Genomic DNA, 11,022 nt, shown 5'->3' with positions numbered 1-11,022 from the left:
AAGAGACCCTCGTGAGTCGGGACGGAGCCCTGGACTCATTTTAACTGCAACAGCAAATACTTTTTCCCCTCTAACAAGTATAGTTTCTGTCAGTTAATGTCCATGAAAATCTTTGTAAAAGTAAAAAGAAGACTGCAGTGTAGTTATTACTCCATTGTTTTTCCATTATACAGTTTTATATGAAAGCATTTTAGGGTGATGTGCTGTAAAAAGGCATTATCCGAAAGATAATGTCAAAAATATATTTACAGTTTATAACTTAAACTGTGGCATTTTGAAAATTGCTAATATTTTTTTTTAATTGAATTTGTATGGCAGATTAACGGCACGTGGCTCTTTCACTTTCAAAGGAGTATCCTTTAATTGTTTTTTTGTTAGGCATCCTCAAACTCTCCTGTGTGCTACAGCTGCCCCACTGTCCTTTTTGTGACAGTATCCTCTTGGGTTTCCCTTGGCTGTTCTAACTTTACTGTGTTTGTCCAGGACTGTATCATGTCAGCCTTTTCATCTTGACTGACAGACAGGGCATTTCTGCACCAGACTAATGATGGCAGGTGAATTTCACACACAGACAGGCCAGCGGAACTGCATCTCTTTGGTCGTGAACACTGGAGGCGATGAGCAGTCTTGGTACAAGTTCAGTATTAAAATCACCGAATGCATCCTCCCACATGCAGCTACAGCATAAACAGTGAAACAGGAACCTGGGAATGTAACTGAAAGTTCAGTGGATGTGAATCTAGGACTGAAATGTCTTTACATATAAAGTCATGGATGTTTGGATCAAGGTCTTTAGTCATGTTATGAAGGATAGTGCCTTATGACCTTCCAAAAAGGCACAGTAAATTAAATTGGGGAAGAATAATGTATTTTAACTGATCTAAATAGAACAAATTGAACTGAATTGAATCAATTGATCATCAGCTCAATAAGATACAAGGAACCAAACAATGAAGCTGAACCAAACGGCCTGACGTCTGTACCCTTGCGTATGTTCTTCTGCTTTTAATAAATACACTGTGCTGCCCTAACTATTGGCACAGACCTCCCTGCATGGAACAGGCGGCAGTGTGTTGTGCAGACAACACACACGATAGCCCAAACACATTTCAAGGCAATCTGTAACCTTTTCAATCTCCTTCCTGTCAGGGTGCCACATTGATTGAAGCTGACAGTGTCTTGTCAGGGCAGGCAAGCTGGTTCCCACAGCACACGCTTGACTGCCTGTAGGAATTGGGAGAGTTTGCTTTTCCCCATGTCTTCTGTGGGGAATACTGGCTGTGACATGAACAATCACGGGACGTACAGTTTCATACGGGGAAAACAGGGAAATTGGTTGTTAAGCCAAACCAGATTCCTGGCCTCGCTCTCTGGAATGACTCTGGAAAACAAAGACTAAACATTGCCCACTGCATGCCCCCTGAACTGCCCCCTGAACTGCCCACTGAACTGCCCACTGCATGCCCACTGAACTGCCCCCTGCATGCCCCCTGAACTGCCCCCTGAACTGCCCACTGCATGCCCCCTGAACTGCCCACTGCGTGCCCACTGCATAACCCCTGAACTGCCCCCTGAACTGCCCACTGCGTGCCCACAAGATTGGCCAGCAGAAGGGATCTGTGGCCTGGCAGCACCTGCAAGGCAGCCACCGCTCACGAGAGTGCACACAAGTGGCTGTTCGAAGTGTCACAGGGGAGTCCTGACGTATTCTCCCCTTCCTGCTGGAGCCTCTGAGAGAGCTGGCGGCCTGGGAGCGCTGTCCGCGCTGTCCTGGCTGTGCACTACCGATGTGTCCGAGTGCTGAAAGTCCACTGCTGGGGGCAACGTGGTATAATTCCACTAGCCTTTTGGGAATAAAAAGGTGGAAAAAAAAGTGAACAGGACTGTAGGACTGCAGCTGTCATCAAGTTCATAGTAAATGCATTACGCTCACATTGACTGTCTGTCTGCCACCCGGTACTGTGGATAATGTGGCCAGGGCATTATTTAGTAACGTAGCATGTACTGCTCAACATTTCTCCTGAGTACTTCCGCCAGATGGTAGGAACACTGGGAAAGCGTTGTATGGATGAATGTAGGACATGCTGGCCTGGTGCTCTCCTGCGTGTGCTGGTCTCCCCGTCTGCACGCTGGGGCTGTGAAAGGCCAGGTCCTGCTGACCGGGGCTGTTAATCTCCTCAGAGGTCGCGCGTGGGGCCAGCTTGCTGCGGACCCAGGTCCTCGCCCGCCCTGCTGCCGTCTCCGCAGACACCTGTGGGTTCTGAGAGCCCAGCCGTCAGGGCGAGTCAGCCCGCTCCGACCGCAGGGGCCCGCTGGCGTCGTGAGCAGCGTGCGCCTGTGCCAGGGCCCTGAGCAGAGACACTGCGCGCTGAAAGGAAACCGATATGCCACCACTGAGCTTTTTGGTGGGCATCCCGATGACTTATTTTCACGTGTTTGTGCACCGTGTCTTCAGCCTTCACACAGCAGTGCCCCCGATCCAAACAGATGAAAACGCAGTGTCACAGAGGGCAATAGTTCAGCTCCCGCACATGAATCACACCATCAAATTAGCAATGTTCGTTTTGAGCTCATTTACTCAATCGTGCGTACACGGAGACACGGGGCTGACCTACGGACTCCTCGAGGCAGAATGGCAGCGCTGCGACTTTTTAAAAAAATGAAATCCCCTCTCTGTTACACACAGCTCTCATGCCATGTCTACCCAGTGGAATTAATTCAAGAAGCCATAGAAGGCCAAGCCGCTTGCGATAAAAATCCTACAGCGCTGAAGGTGTGAAAAGCAGTTAAATGTGACCCTGTGGAGATCGTTTCATGACCAAGAGAGTCCTTCTATTTATAATGAAGCTCTAACAGTTCTTTCACACTCGGAGACAGAGAGCAAAAGTTTAATGTGTCCCAAAATGCTTGCTTGCCTCTTCTGTTCAGATGAATTCCTGTTCATCTTTTAAGATGATGGGTTGGTTTTATTGAAATTCATTTGCGCCGACGGCTTAGGCCACTTCCAGCTCGGAGTGATGGTTTAGGGCACTGGCTGATCGGTGGCCAGTGTCTGAAGGGACCAGTGCAGCTCTTCACTGCTCTGGCCATAAGAGCCTCCTAAAGGAACGTGGCCATCAAGCCCCTGCAGACCACGCTAAAAGGATGGGAACAACGTTGGCAGTCTGCTGGACAGAGAGCATGTCAATGCAGTATCTTACAGTGTGCAGCAGGGTGAGAGCAAACAGGGAAAAGGGCTGAGACTTCGGTACGTTAGGCAGAAAGTACTATCAGAGCGACATGTTGCTTTTTATAACCTAATTCCTTTCAGGACCAGATGTTTTAATAGCCTGTCTCTCATCACATCGTCCAAATACCTTCTACTGGCTCCTGAGTGAAAAAGACAGTATATTTTTGTGTTCATTTCAAACTAAGTGTGTAAGTGCAAAATACCATCAATCATGTGGCAGAGCTCATATAAGAAGGATAGGAGTCTCCAATAGAGAAGTTGATCATGCCTTAATCATCATCATCATCATCCACATCACAAGAGTCCACATCTGCCGCTGCTGCCATGGCAACTGTCTCGGGGTGGGCTCTGTGACGTATGCGGACTCTGACAGAGCCGCGCGAGACCTGTGGTTCGGGGAGCACGTGTGGACATCGTGCTCCGCGAGGGCGTGGAGCCCCTTACCGGAGCACTCGAGTTTCGCACGAACTCCAGGGGAAATCTCCACACCCCACAGCCGATCCGTCACGCAGCCCGTCCCTGCCAGCCTCCTCACCTCCTCGCTGCATCATCCCCATCGAATCCCAAATTACACGAACACGAACAAGGTACACGGACCCTCACACGTCACGTTCAATAACAGTTCAATAGGTCGCCGGTCGATTGAGAGAGGAGCCTATGGATTAAAACAACGCTGGAAGATAGAAAACATGATGAGTCCAACGCTTTATTTAAAGATCGTTATGGACCCATTTGGAATCGAACAGCTCAGGTTCGCTACAGCATATTACGTTACGGTTTCGCGTCCAGTGTAGATCTTGGGCCGGTGTCGTGGTGGGCCCTGAGCCTGGACCCGCCAGCAGGAGACGAGGCGATGGCTTATATACCCTGAATGTACAGGGATTCACTGCGGCCTTGACCGAAACTAAATCTGAATTAAATATGAATTTGGGGGGAACAAACAGATTAACTAATGTTCATATATTCTGAGCTCAATTGAATGTGTTCGTATGCAGTACATACTGTACGTGTATACTGTATATCAGTGGTGTTCTTTTGCTAGAATTACAAATGCGTTTGCACCATGTACAGTATATTCTGGTTCTCTTTGTACATTTTCTTGACATAAAAAATGTTCAGGGTGAAGGATCGATTTGTTTAAAATTCTAAATATGTCAAGATTTTGTTTCCAAATTAGAGGTACAATCTATGAGTTTTCATCTGTATGTGGAAGAATTGTGACGTTTATGTGCCTCAGGCATTATACATTAAACACACAGTACTGCCCACCTAAATTTATCGCCTTTCTGCATGATTATGTTTGTCAAAAGTACTTGGCTTATTATATGTTAATTTATTTTGAGCATATAAATCATCTCGCTCTTTATCTCAATTGCAACAGGGCGAAGCGTAGAAATAAATGAATGCATCACGATATTTCTAAACCAGAATCTACTTTCTTTTACCGTTCCCCTTGGTCAGATTTGAGAAATCTGATCTGGCACGATTGCATAAAAGTTGTTGCACTTCATTTGAAAAGATATTTGTTGCCAGACTTGTAAAAGCAGTTGATGAATTTGCCTGTTGAAACCAACCTATTTGATACACAGTGCAGTTTTTTGTGTTCTGTTACATTTGTGCATATAAAGCTTAATGAAGAGGATGAAATAACTATGCATTTCAATGTTGTTTTATATGTTCTACAAAGCAATACATCCTCACTGCTGCATTCACTGCCTCATTCAGTGTTGTGTGGTTTTAATTGCGGAGCGGTGGCTCTGAGGCTCAGGCTCTGTGGCTGGAAGGTTGCCGGCTCCTATCCCGCGGCCGGCAGAGGAATCCTACTCTGTTGGGCCCCTGAGCAAGGCCCTTCACCCCAACTGCTCCAGGGGTGCTGTACAATGGCAGACCCTGCACTCTGACCCCAAGAGTCAATAACCCCATCACCTTTATCAACCAACCAGGTTCACCGATCTGACCAACCCTGATCACAGTGTCTTTCTAATCCCAGTTTGGCAAAGTAAGTATCCGCAATCAGGATTACTATTTTTGATCACGTACTGCAATTATTATTCGTTGAAATGGGTATTAAATCGTCACATCTTTGAATGCCTCCTCTAACATTCTGTCTGAAATACAATACCAATACTAAGAAGAGCAAGAGTCTCAGGAGAAAAGCTCATGTCTAACGACCTCATCCTTAAACACGATCTCTTCACATTGCTGACACCACTCGACGAACCTTGCCAGACATTTCATTGCACTACTTGGAGTAACTCTTTTTGCGTTAATCACTCACCTGTACACTTTTACCTGTGTATTTAGCTGTACAATGTTATTGCTCTCTCTGCAAAACCCACTTCGCTCGCACTGCCTGCGGAATGGGGCATAGTAAAGTACACTATAGGAAAGACAGAGACCCCGACCTCCCAAGTTCAGCTCGGGGTCTAACTCTACTGCAGAGCCGGAGACGAACTCGACTATGTTTAGGACCCAGACCGGCAGGCGACTCACGTGTAACCCGCTCCCCGCGCTCGGTACATTCACAGTTCACTGCGCGCCGAGCTCTAACCCGATGCGACTGGAGAACCTTTAGTGGAGCAAACGGTAGTATAGTGTCAGCGAAGGCTGACCGAGCCGTGAACCTTCGCCCAAACACGGAGCAAATTAACATCAACCGAAATAGCGCGGCGTTTTCAGATCGCTTATGTGCGAGGAAGCAGATGCAGCCAGCGGTGTCAGGTCCTGTTAGGGCGCGGGTGCATAGCAAATTCTGCGGCCGCGGCTCCAGCTGCCTGCCCCCGCGTCCCGAGCCGGGCTCCTCGGACCGCCGGCCGGAGAGAGCAGGGCTGTGTACGGTTTACCCCAGAGCGCCCTACAATACACAGAGAAAGTGTACTCGTACAAACCATATATGGATTTCAGGCGTAACAATCACGTACCTAAAATACGCGAATGAAACGAAACATGAGGCCAGGACGAGCTGAGAAAGTCACCTAATAAAGAGGCTCATTGCATTGAACATCCGGCACACAGTACAGTGCGGACACCCACAGAGGCAGGGGCAGCAGCAGCCCAGAGCTGAGACCCCAGGTAATGGCAGGGGAGTCTCCAGCAGGCTGAGCACTGCCAGCGCTTGGCATTCCTATACCCGCCCGCCTCCGCCTGCGGACGTGAAGGGCGGTGTCTCTGCGCTTCAAGAGTGTGTGGATGGTGTTGCCAGCACGCTGCTTGCTGGTTCCTCTCTGTGTGCCTGGGCAGTGCCTAACTCCCCACTCCACTAAACGCATGGCATTCTTCAGAAGAGCTACACAGCAATTCTGCTCTTTAATCCCGGTTCTGCCATTATTACCAGTCTATAGATGTCATTCCCAGACCGGGAGTGGTAGAACTAATGGCAGCATAGCCGTCTCAAAGGGGTGGCGAGCCCCCCCAATCCCCAATCCCGCTCTTCACACACACACAAACATATAAATACAAACATGTTTACATATTTTAATAAAGCGACGCACAAAACTCTTATTTGACCTCGAGATGAAACCTGAAGTCAGCGGGAGAGCAGGGCTGGGGGCGTGTCCCGCACTCACCACGTCACGGCCAGCAGCCGCAAGCCGGAAGTGAACTCGACTAGCTTGGAAAGAAAGGCAGCCGGTGGGAAAAGCGCACAAGCGGGGACAGGGACGAGTTACGAAAATACTACAGCGGGTGCGAGAAAAAAGGGAGCAGATAGGGAGGATGCAGATGTGGCACTGTGGAAAGAAAGGTTCGTTGTAAAAAACCGGGAGCGAAGAAGAAACGGACACGGGTGGTGATCGCGACGATAAGGATGCTGTCGATAAAATAATGACAAGTGGTTTGTAATAATGGTTTTGAATTCAAAAGGAAATCAGTAGACACGCACAGTAAAAGTGATACTCCCCTGAAATCTGTCAGTCCATTAACATCAACTGGAGTGCCTTTTTACCAATCTGTAAGATCTGTGAAAAGCAATCACTCAATGATTTAGGCTGATGCCTTCATTTTCTGCTGGAGAAAACAGCAGTATCAGAAAAGTGAAATTGTAATAAGAACTGAGCTGGTGACTTTTAACTGAACTCTTCTATCAGCTCCCCAGGCAGACCGAGCACTGGAGGCTGAAATCCCATTCACAGATTTTAAAACAGCAAGATCCTGCAGTACAGTGGCAATATAAACTCTTTCGGCTGCTAATCTGTGTAAAGGAACTCACATGTGCATGTGTGATGAGTTAAAACGTGCTCTCGTGTGGGTGTATCCTAGAAAAAAATGTATTCGTTTTAACATCCATCCATTTTCCTAACTGCTTGTCCTGTAGTTGTAACACTTGCAAGTAAAGACTCCTTTACAGTAAGTAAAGAGCCCTTGGAGAACAAGTAGCATTTTATGTAAGTGTACAGCCAGATACCAATTTTCTTTATCTCAGAGGGATCAACTGTGCTATAATCATGACTGAACACATCAGTGACCCATACTGATTTTACCAGATACTGTACATTTGTGTGTCACGGGTATAACTGCAAAGTTTTCAAACAACTGAAATTCAATTAAAAGTGAGAACAGAAGGCACTTCTTTAACCAAAGGGTTGTGGGAGTATGGAACAAGCTGGCCAGCCATGTTGTTGAAGCTTGAAGCTGATACTCTGGCTTCTTTCAGCTGGATGAGATCCTCAGGTTAATCATCTATTTATAAAGGGGCAGAGTGGTGGCTCTGTGGCTCAGGATCTGCGTCTGCGCCTGTGGCTGGAAGGTTGTGTTTTCCTCTCAGTCATGAATTAGTACAATGCACTCCCTTTCTTTCTGTCTTTCTGTGCTGAGAAGCGTATAGAAATTAAAACAGATGCAAAGTTCTACCAGTTACAAAAGACCAAACCAGGCTTCTGGCTAACAGTGGAAAGATCCACATGAAGGCTGGCTTATATACAATTCACATATATCCGTGTATGTAAGTAAAACCCACATACATTATTTATTACTGGTAATTGTAATGTTCTATTTGCAGGAGTCTCTAAAGCTACACATACAGTAGCAGATCTCAACACTGACTGCATTGGCTTCCAACCCGATCTCAAGCTGATTTAAAAACCCTTCAGTGTCCTGGAGATTTGCACTTCGCCCCATGTGAGGTTCGTTCCGCTGAGTCTGGTTAATTGTGCGTCGCCCTCTTCGTCTCCACTCAGGGAGCAGCAGAGATCTGGAACAGCACCCCAAAACAAACTAGGGTCACAGCCATTTAGGGTGCCAAGACCCCTAAATACTATGACCTCTAAAAAAGAAATGCTGCTTCTGCATACTTTGTCTTTTGTGTCTACTTTGGTTTCTTAGCTTTTTTAAATGTATTTTGTGCAGTTTGCTTTTAATGCTTTAATGGTTTTAAAGGCATTATTATAAAGTAACGTTGATTATTGTAATATCTGCAAACAGTGTTCTTTAGTAGATCCTCTGTCATTCGTCCTGTCACACAAAGCTCATCAAGCTTGGGTAAATCTGTTGAAAGGAAGGGGCCAGTTGTGAGGTTCACCCATAGGACCTCAGGTATGGTCAGATGTAGGCAGCTGTTCCGTGGCTCCCCCTGGTGGCCGTGTGGAGAACAGCCAGGGTGATGTCCGTTCTCCCCTCTGCAGCATGGCAGCATCTTTCACTGTGACAGCTCAGCGTTAACAACTTCATCTGGAAAGACAAAGGCTGAAAAGGCTTATCTTGTCCTTTGGACTCCAGATTCAAAGAAGCTTAATCTATGAAATCTGAATTATATGACAAAGGTTCTGATCCTCTTACTGTTCATAAGAGCAAGCACATTTTCTCTTAAGCTGTTTTTTAACTTAATTTTGGAAGGACTTATAACATACGTTCCGGGATTACTTTTTATGACATTTGGTGGTAACGCGATGTTTAATGCGCTCTGTCTGGGTGTTTAAGCTTCAAGAAACATGCTGTCACTGTCAGCATGAGACAGCGAGACACCGTTTCCTATAATTCCCTCATCAGGATGAATAAACATTTCCATTACTTTGATTGAGTCAGTCTAAATAATAACTAGTTGAGCATTCTCATAAAACCCCCAGCTGGTCTGTGTGTCTCTGCAAGGCCCAGGAAGCAGGCAAGGAGCTGAGACGCGGGCAGGACAGTCCCCTGCTGAGGGGTGGCAGAAGGTTTTGAAGGGTTGTGCCATGGATGCCAAAGAGGTGAGATGCCAAGAGCATTTAAACTGTGCCGAGAGCACTGACACTGACACAAACCCCTACATCCCTGCCAGCGCATCCAGACAATTAGCACAGACACTGCTAGAGTGTGGGCCTGTCTAAACAGGGGCTTTTGGTATTGAGAGCGGTGCTCCTGCGTGGCTGGTCCTGCAGGTGACAGGCACGCCGTTGCAATGAGCGGGATTTGGCTTTGCGGGTTTGCTGGGAAGCTCGTGAGCGCTGGCGTTCTGGAGGATTCGGTCTGTCCGGGGGAGGAGTGAGCGCGTGGGCCGTGCAGAGAGCTGGGAGGAGCCGGCGCGCTGTCAGGGCTGTGAGGTCGTGTCCCTTTCCTGAACTCTCTCGCCCCGGCTCTCACCCCTCCTGCAGCGGCTCCTGCCTTCTGCAGTGTGGGGTGAAAAGGGCAGGCGTACGTCACAGGGCTCGGAGAGGGTGTGTGGCTGATCTGGCTGGATGGAACGGAGGTCATGGCTAAGCTCTGCGCGTGTTTTTTTCTTCTATTTTTAATCTGCTTTGGCTTTCAGAGAGCGCGTGTTAAATCTGTATGGCGTACCCTTGAAAACGAAAGAACTAAAGCCAGGAGAGCTCGTGCCACTCCTGACCGATGTCCACCTCTGTCTGGACGCAGGGGCCCGACCCGAGTTCTGGTACAGCCGGGGCTCGGCTACAATACCAGCCAGGCTCACACTTTTACACCACTTGACTATTCGAACCAGCATGTGGCTGCTTCACGTGTTACCTGCGTGAAAACGTGCAGATCAACAAGAGAGAAATTGTAAGGCTGTCCTCGCCAGTGGCTTTGTCATGATTTCAACAGGAGCTTCACAGTTCACAGCCGTTCGGAATATAGGAATTATATATCATTTTCAGCATTCCCCCTAACAAGCAGTCACAGCACACAGATCAAGAACACAGACAACTGATTCTAGGTATGGAAACAGAACTCATAGTGTCAGTTTGAGAGCCAGTGTCCGCACTCAGACCTTGCCTTTCACATCACAGTGTGTTGTTATGTGATCTGGGAAGCAATGAAAGCTTCAGTCTGCTGTCTGTGGGGATTGCTTCAGCTAAGTGCAGTGTGCTGTATTTTGTAGTAGTTGCATCATGGACTTCAAAAGGACTTCTGTTGTGAGCTCTTCCAATTTTCTTCTTAGTTGTACTTTCTTTGTGGCCCTCAAGATGCAGAATCTAGTGCCAACAAGTCTGCTTCCCCTGTTGTGAGGTTAATTTCCCGGCTGCAGGCAGCTGTGAAATGAAGGCCGTCTCTCTAGTGCCCCTTGGAGGTGGACAGTACCAGGAATGGCACACTGGTGTGACCCTGGGCATAGTCCTTTACAGAAAGGTGCTTGAATGCTTGCTTTGCGATCTAAGTGAAAGAGAAAATAATTTGTTTGGTTGCTGCTGGACGGCTTTTTGGCACAGAGATCAGGAAACCCTGTCCAGTTCCATAATCCAGTATAACTCCTGGATTTCTGAATCCTTCTGTATTTCAACTAAATTGGAGAGATTGCCTAAACATCATAGCTATGTACATTTTCTCATTTCTCCATAAGAATTGCTTATTGATATCACTTTTCACCCAAAACATGATCAAAGAAC

The sequence above is a fragment of the Lepisosteus oculatus genome, chromosome 1 (assembly GCF_040954835.1).
Source record: "Lepisosteus oculatus isolate fLepOcu1 chromosome 1, fLepOcu1.hap2, whole genome shotgun sequence".
Taxonomy (NCBI): Eukaryota; Metazoa; Chordata; class Actinopteri; order Semionotiformes; family Lepisosteidae; genus Lepisosteus; species Lepisosteus oculatus.
This window is presented reverse-complemented; position numbering follows the sequence as displayed.